General features: G+C 43.1%; 1 protein-coding gene across 4 annotated transcripts in view; it reads right to left on the bottom strand.

Annotated features, from left to right (window-relative positions):
• Window positions 1-23,052, bottom strand: part of ELF1 (E74 like ETS transcription factor 1) — a 93,536-nt gene that overhangs the window by 38,444 nt on the left and 32,040 nt on the right. Inside the window, exon 3 of one of the 4 annotated variants that reach the window (XM_069970573.1) lies at window positions 11,711-11,837. The exons of the other annotated variants lie outside the window; for them this stretch is intronic. The gene's annotated coding sequence lies outside the window, so the exon portion shown is untranslated. The remainder of the gene's footprint in view (window positions 1-11,710; window positions 11,838-23,052) is intronic. 4 annotated transcript variants of the gene reach the window in all.

Genomic DNA, 23,052 nt, shown 5'->3' with positions numbered 1-23,052 from the left:
TGGGGGCCCCAACGGAGAAATAACTGACAGACGGATAATCGTTCAGCTCTCATTTACTGAAGGTTTATGGCTACTTTAGGGTACAAAGTGTGTTTATACCTTTTAAAGGTATCATATCTGCAGGACTACTATTTTGTCTCTGTGAGGGAAATACACTTGCTTTCCCTTCGAATGAACTTTAGAATAGAGTAGGGGATAAAAGAAGAAAAGTAGAAGACTACAGCACAGTCTGCACAGTATGGGTTGAAAGATCTACAGCAAACTTACTTAATTGTAGATGCATATGAACAATGAAAAAACATTTTGTTGTAAAGGGAGACAAAGCCTTTAATATCCATACACATCTTTAATCATGTAACAACGTAACATGGTACTACACTAGAGACAGCTGCCCCTCCTTCAGTCTAGTTTCTCTTTAGCCACCAATAGCCTGGGGCATTTACAGATCTTACCAGGTTGGATTTACCAACTATTAAAAACAATGGTAGCTATACATTCAGGATCAATTTACCAAAGGAAGGAAGCTCATCTTTCTCTAAAATAAAAGATGTAAAGGGGGTACACATCTAATACTGAAGGAGTGTTACTGTAGTAAGAGCACTCAATAGGATAAGTGACTCCCAGATGTTTTAAGGTAAAATAAAGTCAGCTATGCCTGCAATTAGGGGTCACGTGTTGCTCATGCACAATCACTAAGCGCTGGTATATAGATAGGGTGTGTACACAGTGTGAGAGATTTATCATAGGATGCACACATCTAAGGACTTATTCCCACATCCCGTATTCTATGGATGCTATGGACGGGAAAGCCCTGTAGTGGAGGGTTTCGCTGCTCGGCATAATATATACATATCATGCTGGGAGAGATTTTTGCAAAAACAGCACACCTGTCCCCAGGTTGTGTATGGTATTACACAATTTAGCTCCATTTACTTCAATGGAACAGACCTGTAAAATCTGGAAGACGAGTGAGGTGCTGTTACTGGACGAAAGCAGCCATGTTTTTTTAAGCCTGGATATCCCTTTTACGTCAGCTTACGCCTAATGCTGCCCGTAGACTGAGGGACTGGTCTACAGTTTAAAGTATATGGTAGTCTCTTGACTCTATGGTCAACAATGGCAGGGAGAAAATCAGCAAGGGGTAAGTTGGATGTTGATCCTTTGTGCTAATGGTAAATAAGGGTGTCTGGCAACACCTTATTCCTACTCCTCAGGTCTATGGTTGGCCAATAGATACCAATGTTACTCATAGTGACTTCAGTCCAGGCAAAAAGCTCCTACAGAAAATTTCAAAGGAACAAACTGCCAACCAGGCAAACCATCATCCTGAACGGTTTCTTGGTCCCCATCTTCTCCTTATTAGCTTTTACAGCCATTGTTGCTGGTAGTACCTGCGTTGTTAGTTTAGGTTACAGAAGCAGATAGTCATAGTATGCATAAATTAGACCAGATATGACTCATTGTATAATAAGGACAGTCCTCCTTGATGTTTTACGAGGTAAGTTCTTTAAGTGAACTAAAGGTATCAATAGGTGAAGCCATAAATGCATGCATGCAGTTGTCTCCATTACAGAGTATGCCTGGCGTACTATTTCCGCTATGCAAGCAGCATTTGGGTGGTAAGCACCGTCTTTCCAGTTGCAAAATGTCATGGGTTAATCAATAAGTTCTGTAAACATGAGAGAGCATGGCTGCTTTCCATATACTTCTCTAAAGGCTTCTTATTTACAGCAGAAACACAAACAAGCGGTTTGTGCAGAAAAATGGGAAGATGTAACCTCAGTGAGGAAGCAGATCTTCCCCTCAGGCCAACGTAATAGCGCAGGAGAAGTGCACCACAGCAGACTTCAGAGGGTCAGTGCAAGCTCTCGACATGCTAACGCAGCTACTAAAGCAAATAATAAACTTACACTTCTTATCGGGTTTTTCACAATGATTCGTAGCACCATTAAAAGCAGCTGTCAAGAATTAGGAAAACATGACTGCTTTTAGATAGGAGTTATTTTCTCCTGCTTCTTCTCTTAACTCCTTCCTGCTCTTTCTGGAGTTCTCTCTGGGGTTGGATTTGTTTACTGTATGGGAGTGGTCCACTAAGAAATGGTTTGTTTGCTGATATTGTGGACCCCTTGTCCTGCACTTTGTTCCCCCTTTGAGAGACGGGTGGAGGGAAATTACCTTATTACCACTGAACGCTTTTCCTATATGAAAGTGCAGCATCTTATGATGACTTGCTTAGGTTCGCTTACTGTCTCTAGGCCAACAACATTTGCGCAATTGGTGCGCATGGGTACTTCCACTAAAGGGCTGATTTTGGCCATATATAGTATTCCTAATTCCCCAGTGGGTGATATCCCAATTAGGCACAAGTACATGGATAAGTGGGAAGCGGTGTTGGGTAGACTGCTTTTCCCTGAGTGTTGGAGCAATATTTGGAATATGGCAGGATCATCATCTAGCTTGTTAGTAGCTTGGTTAGCGGCCAGGATTCTTCAAAAGAACATTCCTTTAGACCCAGTGCTCTGCCTTCTTAACCAGACTAGGAAAAAGGGCTTCGAAGTTGCTTCTGGTTATGCTAACCGCTGCAAATCATTAATTGCCAGATCCTGGAAACACACTGCTCCCCCTTCCCTAAATTGTGTGATTAGTACAATCAAGGATTGCGGTCCCATGAACAATTACAGTCTTCTCTGAATAATAAACTGGATGCCTTTGATCTCATATGGTCTCCTTGGAACGATCACTTTCTCGTTGATGTCGCTTGAGCTGGCAGGTCATGCTTTACCCCCACTTTCCCTTTTCTCATTAAGGTAAATTTCCCTACACTTATTACAGGAAATGCTTATAAAGTGCTTTTTTCCCTGCACTTACTACTGCTTGAAGGCTTCTCTTTCTGGATAAAATGGTGATGTCACGACCCGACTCCCAGAGCTGTGCGGGCTGTGGTTGCTGGAGAGGATGATGGCAGAGGGATGCTCAGTGTCCCTCCAATGCCCTGTGTCCCTCAGTGTCCCCCTTGCCATCATCCTCTCTAGCAGCCACAGCCCGCACAGCTCTGGGAGTCGGGTTGTGACGTCACCATTTTATCCAGGAAGTGAAGCCTTGATGCAGTAGTAAGTGCAGGGAAAAAAAGCACTTTATGTGCATTTACCGTAATAGGTGTATATTGGGGATTAGTATAACTTTTAGGGGGACAATACAATACCTTAATAAAAATCTTTGATGGACTTCTCCTTTAATAACAACAATAAATTCCCTCTAAAATGATCACACCAGTCTTTAGTATAAGGGAAAACAAATCTGACATATGCTATGAAAATGTTCTGTATAATAGAGAACAACATGAGAACACAGAATAGAAACTTAAAAAAAATAAATATATATATATATATATATATATATATATATATATATATATATACACACACACACAAAGAGGTCTTTAGTTTATAGACAGACAATGCATTATACAAAAGACAAGTCCAAGAAAGACGACGACTTCTTAATTATAAAACAGATCAAAGTAGTCCTACTCCTATTAACTGTACACCCCAAATAGAAAGGACATCTAAAAGGACATGGATGATTAGGTAGCATTTAAGCTAAATATCTGGCAGTCAAAAGGTCAAGAAATCAGCAGCCAACACTATGATCACCAAAAAGTACAAAGTCACAAAATATTCACTTTACACACTGCGTAACCATGTGCTACCATTTCTTTTTGAGTATATTCTTTTCCCTTCAGTGTCTAAATAGCTATACAGAAGTATAAACCAAGCCGCAATTTAAATTAAAGGATCAGTTAAAGTGCATTTATACATTTCATAACTTTATTTCATAGTATATTTTCTAGTATAAAAAGTGCAAAAGAAATATTGTTTTCTTTGCTGATTTGTAATGTGATCCAAGAACTTGTCGGCTTTATGTAAAGTAATGGCACACATAGGAAATAATTAAAACAATATCAAAATGAAATACACAAGAGTATAACATTTCATAATGCTATTTGGCCTAAAAGATCAGCCTGTAATAGTTTACTCTTTATAAATGCAATACACTGCACAATATGTGCGATTCAATGCATATCCTTCTGTGTGACCAGTCACTGTCATAACACAGGTCAATGGAAATTCATAGTCACTATTGTATCAAATATATTACAAGAAAATAAAAAAAAGTTGGGTATAATTAGTTGCATGGCACATAAAACTTGAATTACTTATATCCAAACAGGATGGTTGGGGAGAGAAGAAGAAAGATATGGGGGAAAGAAACTGAGGATATCACCCAGGAAAGTTGGCAAGATATCAAAAGTAATATAAATAATGTATCGCTCAGTCAAGCTCATAAACTTACACAATACATAATAATTCAAAGAACTTACTACTCTCCAGCTCAGTTGGAAAAGATGGGTATACAAGAGTTATCATGTTGCCCTCGATGTAGACAATAAAAGACTGAGTTTCTACATATATTTTGGGCCTGTTTTGGAGTGGGATATGGCAGGAGTTAGAAAATATGATAGGCAATTCTGCGGGGCGTGTACTCTTTCAATGGAGCCACATCACAGAGGGGAAGGGGTTTGGTTTACTGAGGGCCCCCAGTGCTTCATGCCGGTCCGGTGCTCAGCAATAGACTGGCACTGTGCGGCAGTTAAAATAAAAGCTACCAGGTGAAAAAAATAAATAAAGTGATGTACCTAATGGTACAATTGCTTTAAGCATTATGAATATTTCTGGCTTACGAAGAAAAAAATATGTCAGGAGCGTAACATAAAACATTAAAAGTTTTATATATTTTTTCCCCAGTGTTCATGGGGGGTGGGAAGACTGGAGGGAGGATAGGGAGGGGATGGAAGGGAGGAGGTTTTGATAGTATTATATGATGTTTATACCTATGAATTAATGTGTTAAATATTGGCTAATTAGCTAATATTGATTACATTTTAGGGATTGATGCTATTAATGCATGGGTATTATTGTAATGTACTTTTGTATTAATGGGTTTGTTTTGGTGGAAAAGTGAAAAATAGAAGAATTTTTAAATAGTTGTATGGCACAAGTTCATGTCTAGCCCTAGCCTTATGACATACAGTAGATGGCTGCACTGCATTAGTATGTTTAGCTTGGGGTTACACTTCCACTGGGGCTTAGTTCAGGGAGCTACACAGCAAGTTTCATTTATTCTGAAGGATGCGAAAAGATGAAAAAATGTTGCAAGCTGTACTTTTTTTGTTTGCTTAAATCCTGTAAAATAAATAGTCACCAGATGGAAACCCAATGGACCCCACTGAAGTCAGTGGGATCTCTCGGGTATCCATTTACAAATCAGTCAAGGTCTGTACATACATGGACTGTCCAGCTCAGTTTTGTGGTGCTGAACGGACTCTTCCACGAAGGCTCAGAAAGGAGCCCAGCCTTACCCCTGCGTGTGGCCCACTGCAATCAGCCTTTATTCTCTATTGCACACACTATCTCTAATAATGTCTAAAACAGCCCCAGAGACCAACGCCTATGCAGGGTTACTGGGCTACATTTATGGGTATATCTGTAGGTCTTAACATTTTGCTGTAAATTATTTCTCTTGGGACAAATAGTCCACATACAGTATTTACATGTTTGGGATACATTCACACCTACCATATCCCCTGTGGGTTGCAAAACCAGAAGTTCACTAAAGCCAATTTAGTAAATCCACCTACAACAGTCCTACAAGAGTCCTAAATACAGTGGATGTTTGCAGTCCTGATTGACTTGCAGGGTGAAAATAACAATAGAAGAAACATTAATCCAGCACTTAATTAAAAGCAAAAATATTATGGTCAACCAAACCATCTAATAGGTATGGGGGGGGGGGGGGCTTCCCAACTCTCTCCTGACACATGATGTTCTTTTGAGAGTAAAATATATGGGGTTGGGAGACACCACTGCTGACCAATCACATGTGCAGAAGACTGCTAGATAAGGCTTATACTACATTTTTGTTTCCATTATATATTTGAAAAGGAGAAAACATATGTTAACACATGGTAAACACAGATGCTGCTGTATGCCATACAGAACAATCCATTTTCAATTGACTTACATTATTTAAAACAAATAAAGGATTGCAGAGTATGGCCACAACCACACAACGTTTTTTTGGCTGTCTGATGGACTTTTTTCTTAGACAGCCATCATTTTGCAGCCAAATTAAGTCAAAATAACATTCATGTGTTCTCTATAGGGAAGCCATAGTCAGACTGCATGGCCAACCCTTCTCTTCACTGACATTATCTGTCAATGGAGAACTGGGAGGTTGCCACACATCTAAAAGAGTCAGCCAAACAGGCTGACAGTGTCAGGTTCGGACAACATTAGTATGAGGAGTAAGGGCACGTTTAAACCAAATCTGTAGCCACCCGCCAGCCTCCATAAATCGCTGGTACCAGTGAATAGCTGCCATAATTCCATGTTCTATCCTATGGTCCATTAGCTGCTGCTGCTGCTATTTTCTTTAAAAACATATTTTAATCTGACAGCACAATATCAAAGGGGGGGGGGGGGGCTAGAGGGTCCGTGCCCTAGGTCCTCACCACCTCTCCAGTCTCCCTTCACGCCTCCCTCCCCTCTGGCAATACCCCTAGGTGGTGCAGGTACAATGACAAGTAAGCTTAGAGCAAAGAGCCAGCTCATGTAATTGCACACTGCTTCAGCTCATAGTGATGAGAGTGGTAAAATGTGCCCCTGCCTCACACCCCATTGATACAAGGGACACACAGCCAAACTCGCCACACTTAACGACCCGCAGCTGCACCTGTGCACCGGCCCCCCCCCCCCCCCATGCTGCCCATCTAGAATAGGCGGAATACGCTGATTTAGGATGGCACTGATGATAAATTTTGTTAATCTGCAAACGGGGCATCGCAGGAGAGGAGGGAGGTATGACACCATGCTGTCAGATTAAAAGATGGTTTTATACAGCAGCAGCAGAACGGACTCCAGGACATGGAATTATGGCAGCTATCCACTGATACCAGTGCTTTGCTGAGGGTGTTGGTTGGTACAGATTCGCTTTAAGGGTGCCTTCACACATACCGTATCGCTGCGTTTTTGGTGTGATTTTTACATGTGAGTTTTGATTTTCACATGATTTTCATGTGAAAATCAAAACTCACATGTAAAGATCGCACCAAAAACGCAGCGTTAAATACGCAGCGATACGGTACGTGTAAGGGTATATATACTATGCTGTGCTGATGGATCTGCATGACCATAATAAGGCTAACCCACAGCTTTTCCATGCAGAATGAACGAAGTATGGACATGCTCATTCTCTATGGATAAATGTTCTCTGCAGAATGGGATAAATTATGGACAGATAATACAATTTTGGGCATAAAATACACAATTCAATTGTATTTTACATGTAATGTCAGAGGATTTGACAAAACTTTAGCCTTGAAATCCTTTAAAAAAATCTTAGTGAAATACTGAGCTAATAGAACCTATCCTTATGCGGACGCCCTGTAATGATCCAGCGATTTAATAGTCGGCAATGCGTTCATCAGGATATAGGTGAGCTTTTACTCAGCTTCTAAAATGCTTCCAATTGATTTCAAAGTGCTTGGTTAATAAAAGCGACATCAGGATCAGCTCCCAGGGCATAGGGGCTGGGTGTCTTGACTATGACAAATGCTGCCGGTTTAATTCTGTAAAGAAATGATCCGCCATCCTGATACAACAAGCAGGCAAAGCGTTTCCCAGACAACTTCCACACAGGGTAACATTGTTTGTGTCATCCTCTTAAATTTGTAACTGCAAATCAAATTTAGATTATCCAGAATAATGTTCTGTCCTTGACGAAGACCAACAGAATGTTTCTTTCCTTTGAAAGTACTTCTTGATCATTCAACTATTAAAGGGGTATTCCCCCCAAGAGCTAAAAAAATGAAATGCTCCCAACGGGGGCGGAGCCAGCCGCGGGCAATAGCCGGGGGGCGGAGCTAGCCGCGGGTGATCGCCGGGGGATGGGGGGGGCGGAGATTGCCGCGGGGGGGGGGGGGGGGGCGGGCGGTGGTGCTGAGCTGCGGGATGCCACGGGTGATGGGGGGGCGGAGCTTGCCGTAGGGGGGGGGCGCGGGTGAGTGCGTAGGCCATGCTGCGGGTGAGTGAGGGATGCCACAGGTGATGGGGGGGCAGTTGGTTGTGGGCCAGGGGGCTGTGTGCTGCGGGTGAGTGCTGCAGGGAGGCTCTGGACACAGGGGGTGAGCTCTGGGCTGGGGTGAGCAGGTGGCTGCTGTTAGAGAGGGATGCAGTCACAGCTGCGCTGATCACTGTCTCCCTCTGTAACAGCAGCCACCCCATCAGTGTTCTCAGTCACTTCACTGTGCTGGGACTGAGGACACGTGATGCCGACACGGAGGGTGGGGGCCAGGAGCAGGGAGCGTGTCGGTGTGGATTGAGGTCTGATGATTCTATGCAATCCATGGAGGTGAATGCAGCTGGATAACAGCAAAACTGTGCAGAATCCATAATAACTTTATATTGGAAAGATGGAAAGCTACGGGTGGGCAGCATATTAATGCAAAAATAATTTTGAGGGGAATACCCCTTTAATTTTACATGAATTAAAAAGGACCCATTAGTTCTCCGGATATATCTGTTGTAGTACATTCTTGTATTCCCCGTAAAGTAAGAATTATGGTATTATGGAACTCTCCATTATACCATTTCTCTGCTGCTGCTGCTGCTGCTACTCCTAGAAATGAATTCAATGTCAATTGGCTGTGACTATTTCCCCTCTGAAATGGGTGCAGGCACAGATTAGACAAGTGCAAGGACAGATCCCCAACTGATAACACAGAGTGATCCATTTATTGCTACTATAAAATTGTGAACAACACCGGAAGAGTATTGTTCACACTGAGCAAATAGGGCGGAATTTTGCAACAGAGAACTCCACCCCGAAATCCCGCCGTGCTCAGTGTCCTGCTGTGAGTGAATGAGAGGGTACGTGCTCCTCCGCTCAAAGAAGTGACATGTAACTTCTTTGAACTGAGAGCGGCGACAGCGGAGGAGCGCACGCTCTCCCATTGAGATAAGACACACTGAGGCAGGCGTAATTCTGCGGCAGAGAGTTCTGCGGAATTACGCCTATTTTACTCAGTGTGAACATACCCAAATAGCATAACCCAGAGATCTAGGAAAGAATTATCCAGGAATGTCATATTGGGGGTATACAAGTATTTACTAATACCGGCAGGTCTGTCACAGCTCTTTTATGGAAAGTAAATATCTCTGCATCAGGAAGGCGCCATAAAACATGAATCACTGGATGTGAGGGCACAGCTTAGGTTAGTTTGTATAGGATTGCCCATATATCTAGGCGATTATATCTGGATTACGTGCACATTCCACACTGAAAATCCATAATAAGGGTAGCTTCACAGGTACTGTATCGCAGCGGATTTTCTGCTGCGGATCCGCAGCAGATCCGCTACAGACTTGACTAAATGAATGAACACAACATCAAATCTGCTGCGGATCCGGATTTAATACTGTGTTCATTCATTTAGCCAAAACTGCTGCGTATCCTGTACGTGTGAATGAACCCTAAGGGTAGCTTCACACGTAACTTATCGCAGTGGATTTTCTGATGCGGATCCGCAGCAAAAAAAAACGCTGCAATACAGTATGTGTGAAGCTACGCCTAGGGTTCATTCACATGTACCGGATCCACAGCAGATATGCAGCAGATCTGCAGAAGATTTGATGCAATACTGTGTGTGAAGCTACCCTTAAACATATAAAGTGCATACAAATGAAGCCTGTCTGTAAATACCTGCATAACCTATAATACCAAAGCATCTGATTATTGCCTTCTATTACATAGGACGATTATCGTCTGTAGCGGCCGATAATTGTTGCATGTAAAAGGGCCTTTAGCAAGAAAATGTTCGCCTCCACACACATCAGTTGTTTCCCCGGAAGGTCTCTGCTAGATTGCTACACCTCCTTGGCAAGCACATTTGCAAAATTTATTGCAAATATAGCACGTATGGGACCAGCTGGGATACCAGCTTCAACAACCCAGTAGTGTGCAGGATCTACAGGCCCAGATAGTAGACAGATAAATATGAGATAAAGAGACAGAAGAATAGATGGATGTCCAATTAGAAAACAAACACAGCGCCCTAGCTTCCTCTATGTTCTATGTGGTACGCCCCTGATTACAAGTCATGCACTATTACCCAAGACAACAAAAAAAAGACATTGCTCAAGTTAAAGTCGGCCTGTAGACAGTCTCACACTCACCTATGGTTATATTAATTAGTGTGCCCCATTGTCTTAATAAGTGTATATTAGGGGGTGGTCTCTGGAAATGAAGCTTATTAACACTACAGTCTTTGCACATCTGTTACGTTGCTAGTGGTTCAACTGACAGGAAGCTCACAAGCAGATATGCAATACTAGTGACAAATATTTCCTGCCTTTCCGGCATCAGTTTTGTTTCTTCATTAGTTAAAAATAATCCATGTTTGTCCTTTCTTCTAATGATGTCTGCAAATAGGTTTACTACAGACTATCACTTTGGGAATCCTCATTTACACATTATAGGGCTATATGCCAATCTGGCTATATACTGTATACTATAATGCCTACAGTGTATAAGATATAACATTAGGGCACCATTTTCAACACATCTACTAATATGATGTGTGTCTATTAGGCCAGGTTTACATTTTGCTGCCTTCTGACATGTACAAACCTCATTAACATTTTCTACTAGGGGTTATGCAGCTCCCCGCTAAGCTGACCTCACAGCAAGACATGCAGGACATGCCCACATAATCACTGGCCAAGGTGGTCACCAGTATAGCCAACAACTGGCTGAGCAGGAATTTTCTGTATGCCAAGACAAAAGTAGGAAGCACTGCTACGCAGAGCCCAGGCACAGTCAGGATGGACATGAACAGGGCAGGTATGAGGTTTTTTGTTGGTTTGGGTTTGTTATGCCAGCCTAGGCACTTACTGAAATCTACTGAATGAGGCTACATTGCTGAGAAACCCTGACCCATATTAGCTGACAATCCTACCAAGAACTTCCACCTAATGGCCAGCATAAAAATCAGGATAGCAGTGCTATATACTCATATGTGGCTCTGTATGCAGCTTCCCTGGCACTCTCAGGTGTGTAGGGGAGTGGATAGACTTCACCTTTTATTGGAAACTGTATTAAGTGCATTGACACATATGTGACAAATACCTACCATTCACTGCACCTGCCTTAATGCAATTACACACCTGCTGCACAATCTATAGGAGCATCTCCCCCATTCTCCAAGCTTTAGTAATGGATAGGCTATATATGGGTCAAAATTAGATTGGCAGGGGTCCGACTTCTGAGTAGCTGTTTGAAGGGGCACAACCTTGTGCCACTAAGGGTAAGGAGTTTTCAGAGGCGGCAGAGCTCCCACAAGCACCGCAGTCTACGCCATCAATATTAGCTTGCCGACTATCAGCACCCCTGGTGATCTATGTTGGATGGCCACCATCTAGGATGGGCCATCCGTTTTATATGGCTGCAAAACCCCTTTAAGGTTTGGGAACATTTCTGTATTATGTAATAAAACTGATTTTACAGAGAGGGTATTTATCTATGAGACCAGGCAGTGATTTATGAAGGATGAGAGCATTGTAAGGAAAGCAGCATTGTCATTCAGTGATCTCACCAGTGTCACATGTTTATTCCGCCATCAGCATATAATGATACGTGTATCCCTCCCACCACACTGGACTGCCTCCCAGCCATTACAAAAGAGCCACTTCAGCAAACACCATAGTCTGCTTGTAGAAGGTCTGTATACAGGGAAGAGAAACAAGAGGATTTTGTAATACATGAAAGGACAATGGAGGAAGTGATGGTAAAAATACCCCTCTAGTTTGGAGACACTTTGCCCAAAGTATTAGAACTCCATTATAAATACAGTAAAGAGGCATAGTCTACATTGCCTGTCAGCAGGTTACACTTGTTGGATGATGGTCTGTATTCTGTATCCCAGTCTACAGAGACCTGTAACCAGCCAATAATCTGCTGTCGGCCTGTAGTCTCTATACTGTATACAGCCTATAATCTGCAGAAGACCTGTAGTCTCTATCCTGTATACAGCCCATAATCAGCAGACCTGTAGTCTCTATCCTGTATACAGCCCATAACCTGCAGATGACCTGTAGTCTCTATCCTGTATACAGCCTATAATCTGCAGACCTGTAGTCTCTATCCTGTATACAGCCTATAATCTGCAGATGACCTGTAGTCTCTATCCTGTATACAGCCCATAATCAGCAGATGACCTGTAGTCTCTATCCTGTATACAGCCCATAATCAGCAGATGACCTGTAGTCTCTATCCTGTATACAGCCCATAATCAGCAGATGACCTGTAGTCTCTATCCTGTATCCAGCCTATAATCTGCATATGACCTGTGGTCTCTATACTGTATACAGCCCATATTCAGCAGATGACCTGTAGTCTCTATCCTGTATCCAGCCTATAATCTGCATATGACCTGTGGTCTCTATACTGTATACAGCCCATAACCTGCAGATGACCTGTATTCTCTATCCTGTATACAGCCTATAATCTGCAGATGACCTGTAGTCTCTATCCTGTATACAGCCCATAATCAGCAGATGACCTGTAGTCTCTATCCTGTATCCAGCCTATAATCTGCATATGACCTGTGGTCTCTATACTGTATACAGCCCATAATCAGCAGATGACCTGTAGTCTCTATCCTGTATCCAGCCTATGATCTGCATATGACCTGTGGTCTCTATACTGTATACAGCCCATAATCTGCAGATGACCTGTAGTCTCTATCCTGTATACAGCCTATAATCTGCATATAACCTGTGGTCTCTATACTGTATACAGCCCATAATCTGCAGATGACTTGTGGTCTCTATCATGTATACAGCCTATAATCTGCAGATGGCCTGTAAATGCTGCTTACACAAAATTTTATTTATTTTTCATACACCCTACTTACAGATAGAACATGACAGGTAATGATACTATATTAGGGCACTGCATGGAATACAAATGTCTAAGAGTTAGCCAAAGTACCAATTCAGTCTATTTGCCAAATGCCATAATACATAATGCCCGACTACTGAATAAAACCATGACATAGGCCATGGGTAAGACGGAACTTTAATTATGTGCCAGTAACTAGTCAAGCCCCTATTACACGAAGAGATTATCGTTTAAAAATTCACTAACGATCGAAAATGAATGACTATCAGTCCATGTAATAACACCCAACACCCAAAAAAGTTTATTTTTGTCTTTCAACAAGTTGAAAATTTATCATTGGTGGTTCACTGATTGTTCACATATCTGTTCGTGTAAAAAGTCATTTGTCGATAAAACATATTGTGTGGGTCGTTCTGAGGAACGATTATTGACCATATTATGACATAAAATTGATTGTAATAACCTCAGAATCATTCACCACAAAATCGCTAGTTTTAACTAGTGATCAATCGTTATATCGAATCTTGAAACTATAATTGCTACATCTAACATGGCCTTTAAAGTGTCCCCCCCCCCTTCCTCTATGTGCGGTGGACAGTGTCACCTGAAGCCCTGTCTAGGTGGCAATTTTAGAGCTGAAAAAAGACACAGACAAGTTTTGTTCAGGTATATATCGCATGAGCAGCATCTAAGCTTCTGAATGGTGCAGGGAACCGCACACAGTACGGTGGGGTGACTATTACTAAGGATGACTTTACATCTCCTCCAAATTCAGAGCATATGTTGAATGGACTTTTCACATACAAATTGTGTTATCCAGATCATCATAATTCCATACACTGTTACCAAGTGATCAATTCAATGGCCTAAAACAATCCAAAAGTGTCTACTACCAGGAATATCCTAAGACCTCTTTCAGAGAATCCCTTGCTCTGTGCCATTCCTATTTCTCAAGAGATCTAATACATTCCCGTAAGAAAATACTCATCTGCAAAATGTTTTTCAGCAATAAAAAAAAGTTTGAGAACACTTATGTATTTATGCAAACAAGCTAACAAAACAGAAATAAAGTTCAGTGCAATGCTCCTATTACCACTATATGCCAATATAGCATCAGTCAGCATCTTGTACTATGGAATAGAGCAGAGGTTTGTGCTACTTCATCCAGGTAAAAAATGCAATCTCAGCTGGAAATCAACGGAATGGAGACCTAAGTGACACTTTTCTGGCCTCCGTTGGGCGATTGGGGTCTGTAGGTATGTTTGCTGTATGTGTCTGGAGATTTTAACACATACATCAGGCACTACAGATGTGGAGCAAAAAAGCTTCACATTTAAAATTCCCCACAAAGTATTCCAAGATGATTCATAGATGATTCAAGATGATTCAGTCATAGGATAGCCCCCCCCCCCCAGCCTTTATTAGGCCCTGGTGCTATACTCTTGCTAAAATATTAATAATAATAATAATTAATAATATTATTATTACAACAACAACAACAACCTCTACTTTACCAAGCAACAGCAGCAAGTCTGTCCATAGGCTGTCAATGCAGTTTGGCCTAACTGAATTGAATAGGGAAAAGCTGAAATGCCACAAATAGCTTACAGACAATAGCTTAAAGTGACTCTGTACTCACAATCTGCCCACCCCAAACCACTTGTACCTTCAGATAGCTGTGTTTAATCCAAGATTTGTCCTGGGGTGGGCAGATTGTGGTGCCTTTAGGCTGCCTTCACATGTACCGGATCCTCAGCGGATTTCACGTTGCAATTTGCAGCGAAATCCTCTGCGGATACTGACATAGTGAAGTTCTATAGGGTCATATACCCACAGCGGAATTTTCTTTCCGCTGCAGATATGTGACCCGGTCTCTTTAACCTCCGCTGCTGCTGTGCACTGATTGGCTGATGAGGAGCAAGTGGAGTCGGGAGCTTCAAACAGCAGCGGCGCCAAGCAGGTAATGTATACTTTGGGCTGTGGCTGCGGGCGGCCGGGTGTTAAAGGTCAAATATCTGCAGCGGAATGAAAATTCAGCTGCGGCTATGTGACCCCCCCATAGAACTTCACTATATCAGGATCCGCAGCGGATTTCACTGCAAATTGCAGCGTGAAATCTCCTGCAGATTCGGTACGTGTGAAGGCACCCTTAAACTTGCAGCCCTGTGTCAAACTGGCGTGGCCTAGAGTGTCTGTGCATTAGGCTGGCACACCCTCTCTGTTCCTCCTCCCCACCCTCTTCATCATTAGGAATGCTCCAGGCAGATTGTCTCCTATTCATCAGCTTTGAGAGTACGGCACATGGGCTGGATCATTAAGGCACCTGTGCAATGTTCACAGAAAAAAATCCTGCCAGTGGCATTCCTAATGATAAAAAAGGGTGGGGAGGAGGGACAGAGGGGTGGCGCAAGGTTAGGGCACAGATACTCTAGGCCACACCAGTTTGACACAGGGCTGCAAGTTTAAAAGTTGTTTTTTAGGACAATAACTGCATCACCTGCTGAACGGACTCCAGGACAGATCTTGGTTTGGGGGGGGGGGGGCAGATTGTGGGTACAGAGTCGCTTTAAATAGTATTTAAAGAAAACTACCAAAATGTATGTAACTAAAGTACTCACTTCAGGGTAATTTTGCATGCTTCACCTGACAGGTAATAGAAAATAAAACATCTACGGAGTATTGTCTACACTTTCTTGGCTACACCCCTCTGCCCTGAGACCACGCATCATCCTATGATGTCACAGGATGCTTGGCTGCATCTCGTCTGTGAGCTCTAGCAGACCCCCCACCACCACACACACACGTGATGTCACCATCTCTGGCCAGCCCATCCAACCTACATCACTGTGTCATTCATTGGGACATTTAGGGAGAATGTGGTGTGTACTGCCTTGTGCCTTTAGTGTGAAAGATGATTTTAAGGGGGGAGAAGAGAAGGAACCCGGTAAATTTAAAGGTTAGTAATAGCTTAAGGCTTTCAGGTAATGTGATCTGACGTATGCCACAAATCAATGACTTACAATGTACTTTGACACCATCTCCTGAAGACTCGGATGATTACACAACAACATGAAAGACAGAGGAGGCGTGATTCTTTACATTATAGAAGGATACACACTGAAAACAGAAGCAGTGCAGCTTTTCTGTACACCAAATATCAATCTATTGGCAGAATCTAGGAGGGCATAAAGCTAGAGGATATGAACATGTACATGCAGCCAAAACATTAACAGTATAATTCAGATATTTAGAAAGGCCCTAAAGTTCTATGTGACAGTAAGGACAGCCATTCTGGACATCCCTCGTCTGTTATAGTACACAGGAAGCCTTGCCATGTGACCTGAAACCAAAGCACGAAAGAAGATTTCCATGACACAGTTTAAAGATAATCAGATAACCAAACCAGTCCACTGCCACAGTACTGCTACACCAAGCACACAGTATAGTCCTCTGCCGCAGTACTGCTACACCAAGCACACAGTATAGTCCACTGCCACAGTGCTGCTACACCAAGCACACAGTATAGTCCACTGCCAGAGTGCTGCTACACCAAGCACACAGTATAGTCCACTGCCACAGTACTGCTACACCAAGCACACAGTATAGTCCTTTGCCGCAGTACTGCTACACCAAGCACACAGTATAGTCCACTGCCACAGTGCTGCTACACCAAGCACACAGTATAGTCCACTGCCACAGTGCTACTACACCAAGCACACCGTATAGTCCACTGCCAGAGTGCTGCTACACCAAGCACACACACTGACTGTGCTGCTATACCAAGCACACAGTATAGCCCACTGCCACAGTGCTACTACACCAAGCACACAGTATAGTCCACTGCCACAGTGCTGCTACACCAAGCACACAGTATAGTCCACTGCCACAGTGCTACTACACCAAGCACACAGTATAGTCCACTGCCACAGTACTGCTACACCAAGCACACACACTGACTGTGCTGCTATACCAAGCACACAGTATAGTCCACTGCCGCAGTACTGCTACACCAAGCACACAGTATAGTCCTCTGCCGCAGTACTGCTACACCAAGCACACAGTATAGTCCACTGCCACAGTGCTGCTACACCAAGCACACAGTATAGCCCACTGCCACAGTGCTACTACACCAAGCACACAGTATAGTCCACTGCCGCAGTACTGCTACACCAAGCACACAGTATAGTCCTCTGCCGCAGTACTGCTACACCAAGCACACAGTATAGTCCACTGCCACAGTGCTGCTACACCAAGCACACAGTATAGCCCACTGCCACAGTGCTACTACACCAAGCACACAGTATAGTCCACTGCCACAGTGCTACTACACCAAGCACACAGTATAGTCCACTGCCACAGTGCTGCTACACCAAGCACACAGTATAGTCCACTGCCACAGTGCTACTACACCAAACACACAGTATAGTCCTTTGCCACAGTGCTGCTACACCAAGCACACAGTATAGTCCACTGCCATAGTGCTACTACACCAAGCACACAGTATAGTCCACTGCCACAGTACTGCTACACCAAGCACACAGTATAGTCCACTGCCACAGTGCTGCTACACCAAGCACACAGTATAGTCCTCTGCCACAGTACTGCTACACCAAGCACACAGTATAGTCCTCTGCCACAGTGCTGCTACACCAAGCACACAGTATAGTCCTCTGCCACAGTACTGCTACACCAAGCACACAGTATATTCCACTGCCACAGTGCTACTACACCAAGCACACAGTATAGTCCACTGCCACAGTGCTACTACACCAAGCACACAGTATAGTCCACTGCCTCAGTGCTACTACACCAAGCACACAGTATAGTCCACTGCCACAGTGCTGCTACACCAAGCACACAGTATAGTCCACTGCCACAGTGCTGCTACACCAAGCACACACACTGACTGTGCTGCTATACTAAGCACACAGTATAGTCCACTGCCACAGTGCTGCTACACCAAGCACACAGTATAGTCTTCTGCCACAGTGCTGCTACACCAAGCACACAGTATAGTCTTCTGCCACAGTGCTGCTACACCAAGCACACAGTATAGTCCACTGCCACAGTGCTACTACACCAAGCACACAGTATAGTCCACTGCCACAGTGCTACTACACCAAACACACAGTATAGTCCACTGCCACAGTGCTGCTACACCAAGCACACAGTATAGTCCACTGCCACAGTGCTGCTACACCAAGCACACAGTATAGTCCACTGCCACAGTGCGGCTACACCAAGCACACAGTATAGTCCACTGCCACAGTGCTGCTACACCAAGCACACAGTATAGTCCACTGCCAGAGTGCTGCTACACCAAGCACACACACTGACTGTGCTGCTATACCAAGCACACAGTATAGTCCACTGCCACAGTGCTGCTACACCAAGCACACAGTATAGTCCACTGCCACAGTGCTGCTACACCAAGCACACAGTATAGTCCACTGCCACAGTGCTGCTACACCAAGCACACAGTATAGTCCACTGCCACAGTGCTGCTACACCAAGCACACAGTATAGTCCACTGCCACAGTGCGGCTACACCAAGCACACAGTATAGTCCTCTGCCACAGTGCTGCTACACCAAGCACACAGTATAGTCCTCTGCCACAGTACTGCTACACCAAGCACACAGTATAGTCCTCTGCCACAGTACTGCTACACCAAGCACACAGTATAGTCCTCTGCCACAGTGCTGCTACACCAAGCACACAGTGTAGTCCACTGCCACAGTGCTGCTACACCAAGCACACAGTATAGTCCACTGCCACAGTGCTGCTACACCAAGCACACAGTATAGTCCACTGCCATAGTGCTGCTACACCAAGCACACAGTATAGTCCACTGCCACAGTGCTGCTACACCAAGCACACAGTATAGTCCACTGCCACAGTGCGGCTACACCAAGCACACCGTATAAATTGCTATACTTTCACAGTAACCTTTACATCACAGTTGTTGTTTTTTTCACACTACTTATGCCAACTATATGCATGTACATATATTTTCTATAAAGCAGCATTACTAAATAGTGATTCTTGGTGAACAATCTACAATCTTCTGACTATTTATCAAACCAAAAAACCAACAGTACTTTTTAAGGGTTTTATTGCTTTATAATGAAAGATACGTGATAAATCATTACTCCTAAGTGGGCTATAAATAGATTTTATATCATTAAAACTATTTGTCATGGAAAAAATGACAGAATGAAGTCCTTTGTCTGTAAAACAAGCCAGTTAGGTCACCAGTTGTTTAAACCAAAGGTCACATTCCCTGCATACACATGTATGTGTTGTTACAACACAGCAGGGCATATTTTGGGCCAGGAAAGGCATGAAGACCTGACCGTAAAAAGAATTTAAAAAATAGATACTGCATATCTAAATGTCATGGTATGCTTTGATGGCCTGTCCTTAACAAAGGATATCCATGTTTGTTTGGCTGGGGCTGATCAACACAATGGGAGGCATTTATTAAGTCCGGCGTTTTTTACGCCGGACTTAAAAATGCCCCCGCAGCTCCGGCGGTACGGGGATTTATGTAGAGGCGGACTGCCTGTACATAAATCCTGTGCGCGCCGGTGCGCACCGCCGAAAACCTACGCCAGCTGAGGACTGGAGTAGGTTTTCGGCGTACATTTGGGCGGAACGGATGATAAATCGCGCGGACTCTGAGTCCGCGCCCTCCGTTCCGCCCACTTCCCGCCTACTTTCCGCCCCCTTTCCGCCCCCTGGCGTACTCGGCGGAAAGTGCCGATTTGCGATTATTTTATTCGCAAATCGGCCATTTGCGTATAAAATAATACGCAAATCGGCACTTTCCGCCAAAAATCATCCGTCCGCCGGATGATAAATGTGGCCCTATGACATAATGTTTACACAAATATAGCGCCAAAAATGCCACTGTGGCTGTGCCTGGTACTCCAGCTTGGGCCCACTCAGTTAAATGCACCACAGTTGTCCACAAGAACAAGCCATTGTGCTGTTGCTGAATACACTATACAAATGATGTATCCTAAAGACCCTTTCACATAGGGTGACTATTGGCCTAATAACTGCCCTGTGTAAAAGCCCTGGCCACCAGACAATTTTAAATGGTGCTTTCAGCAAGTAGAACTCTTCACAATAGTATGTTATATTCAACTGGATTCAAAGGTAATCCATCAAATATTATCCGATGTATAGAAAAGGTATGAAGGGAAAAGGCTACATGGTTACAGCTCTCAGATGTCTGTAAATGTCAGGCCGATCGCTATCCATTATTGCATAATTCTACAAGGAGTCTCATGCATGTAACAGGACGTGGTCACTATTTTTATTACAAAAGTAAAGTGATGTTGCAAGCATGACACCAAAGAAAGGGGACCTTAGCAATCCCTTTCTTTTTCAGTGGCAAGCAGGGTTCTAAGGCTTTCTTAACGCATCTTCTCAATGTTTTAAAACATTTGTAATATATGTCACAAATTTTATGCTTTTTTTATTTTGAACATGCATCATAAACATTAAATCTTGAAGAGAATCTTAATGAAAAACCCGAGAAAAATGCCATACTTAGAGAACGCTGCATTTAGAAAATAATATTAACTATTATGCCTGCAGCAAGCAGGGCAATTGCAGACAGCACTTAGGACCAATACATTTCAACGGCTCTGTTCGCACATTTGTGCGTGTGTACAAGGCTGTGATCTATGCTGCAAGAAAAGGAAAAAAAAGCACAGGTTCTAGAATGGAGCTGTAATTACAGCACGGATCACTATCAGTCTATGCAGAGTCTGTGAACTGAGGACCACTACGGATGCACAATTGTGGGCCACACTATGGGCGAGTGAATGAGGCCTTAAACAGTATGAAAGTAACAAGCTTATTTTTAGTTCCCTCTTCCTCCTCTATAGACTTGCCTTGCTTTTAAACTGATCACTGAGCTGCTACAGAATGGTAATGAGCTAATTTTTCAGAGTGAATGGCTCCATGGAGGAGAAGGAAGCATTTTTGTCTGATAAGATATATTACAAACATATATGATAAGACATTTCACAACATAATTCACTTGTACTATTAATCTCTGCAAAATTTAAATGACACTTTTTGTTGCCCATAACAACCAATCACAGCTCAGCATTCATTTTACCAGAACAATATGAGAAATGAAAACAGAGTTCTGCTTGGTTGCTATAGGCAACAAAGAAAAGCTTACTATAAAGATAAGAAATTTCCCCTGGTGCCTCTATAGTCAGAGCACATTCTTGTAAGATCAGCAACTTATATACTGGAAATTTCAATATCTGAAATTCATTGCAGTAAAATCCTGTAACAAACTCTGTAAAAATTAGCTTACATTTACAGTTAAACTGTATAAGCTAGATGGGGGGAGGATGACGGGTCTGTCAGTGTTCCTCAGTGATAATAAACCAGAAACAATGCTTCTTTCTGAGATTCCCCTTTTGACGCATGCACTGCACAGGTCACTATTGTTAAAAACTTTATTGTCCCTCTTTAGTTTTTCAGTATATTAATTGTTGGATAATCCGAATTATCATCATCATTTTTACCGCCATTTGGGTTGAAATCAGTAATGGCTATTGTTCCAAAAGACTATAAATAAAAAAATAAGAACAACTTTTTTTTAATGTTTTACCCAAAGACCTCAGATTCAAGCGTGCCCTAAAGACTCATCTATTCAGCCACACTTCTAACATTCCCTTAATTTTCTTAATTCCCTTAATCTGCTGTCTCCTCACCTTCTACTGTATATCTCCAATGGTTTCAGGCACTTTTTACATTTTACCTGTGCTCAGAGATCGGTGGGTGACTGGCTCTCCCCACACCCATAGGTTGTTTCTAAATCTATGCACAATGCTGCGGAATTTATTGGCACTATACAATTATTATTACCCAACCTTTAACATAAAGCAATTTACTTAGGGCCAATACATACAAACTCTCAACCACATGCGGCAGAAATGCGGCAACCATTCACTGCACGGGTTTGCTGGCAAACCCATGAGCCAGTTGGCTGCATTGTTCTGCAGGAGCATTTATGTGTTTTAGTAATTTTTACCATTCTACCCTCCACCTCATCCATTGCTATATCTAAGGGTGGAATTACACGGGCCGATGGGGGCCCATAATACTGTTTACAGGGCTTATTACACGGCCCGATAATCGTTTATTAAGGGCTGCAAGAACATTGTTGCCGATGTCCTTGCAGCTCTTGCTTAAACTTTATACTTTACCTATCTACGCTCCAGGGCTGCTCCTGCGGTCCGCTTCCTACCGGGTCCCGCGCGCTCTAGCTTCAGAGCAGCCTCAGCTGACAGGCCACTCTAAAGCTAGAGCATGCGGGATCCGGGGAGAAGCAGACCGCAGGAGCAGCCCTGGAGCGTGGATAGGTAATGTATATCGTCAGTCGCCGGCCGTGCACCGCTATTACGCGTATCGGTGCATGGTCGGTGCCCGACAATTATAGGTTGCAACCTATATCAACGATCAGCCGATGATCGTTGTCATCAACTGATCGTTGTATTTATTACAAGGAGCGATAATTGGCCGATTATCATTCCGTGTAATAGTACTCTAAGGGTCCATTTACACATAAAGATTATTTGACAGATGTATTTGAAAATAAGAGAAATCTCAGGCTTTCCTTTATGACCTGATCTCTGTTTATAGTCTGTTTCTGGCTTTGGCTTCAAATCTTTGGCAGATAATCTTTCTGTGTAAATTCAACACTACCACCAATGTAGACACAATGTAGACACAAGAAGGTGGCACTCATAAATGCACTGTGCAGATTTAACAATTCACTATAATCCATCAACATTTGGAATTCTGTAATCATTTCCAGTGAACCAGATACAGGCTGGTATGCAACCAGCATTCTTGCTGCGTCACTGGCTGGTAAAGGGGTAAGACTTCTGCAATATCTGATGTACATGCTACAATAATACAATATCCCTGAGCCAAAACTGCAAAGAACAAGAAAACCAAACAAAATGTTTACAGTTATAGCAACACCCAGGCAAAATAG

This window comes from Dendropsophus ebraccatus, chromosome 5, assembly GCF_027789765.1.
Source record: "Dendropsophus ebraccatus isolate aDenEbr1 chromosome 5, aDenEbr1.pat, whole genome shotgun sequence".
NCBI lineage: Eukaryota > Metazoa > Chordata > Amphibia > Anura > Hylidae > Dendropsophus > Dendropsophus ebraccatus.
The sequence above is the reverse complement of the archived record's forward strand: the minus strand, read 5'-3'. Positions and strand labels throughout refer to the sequence as shown.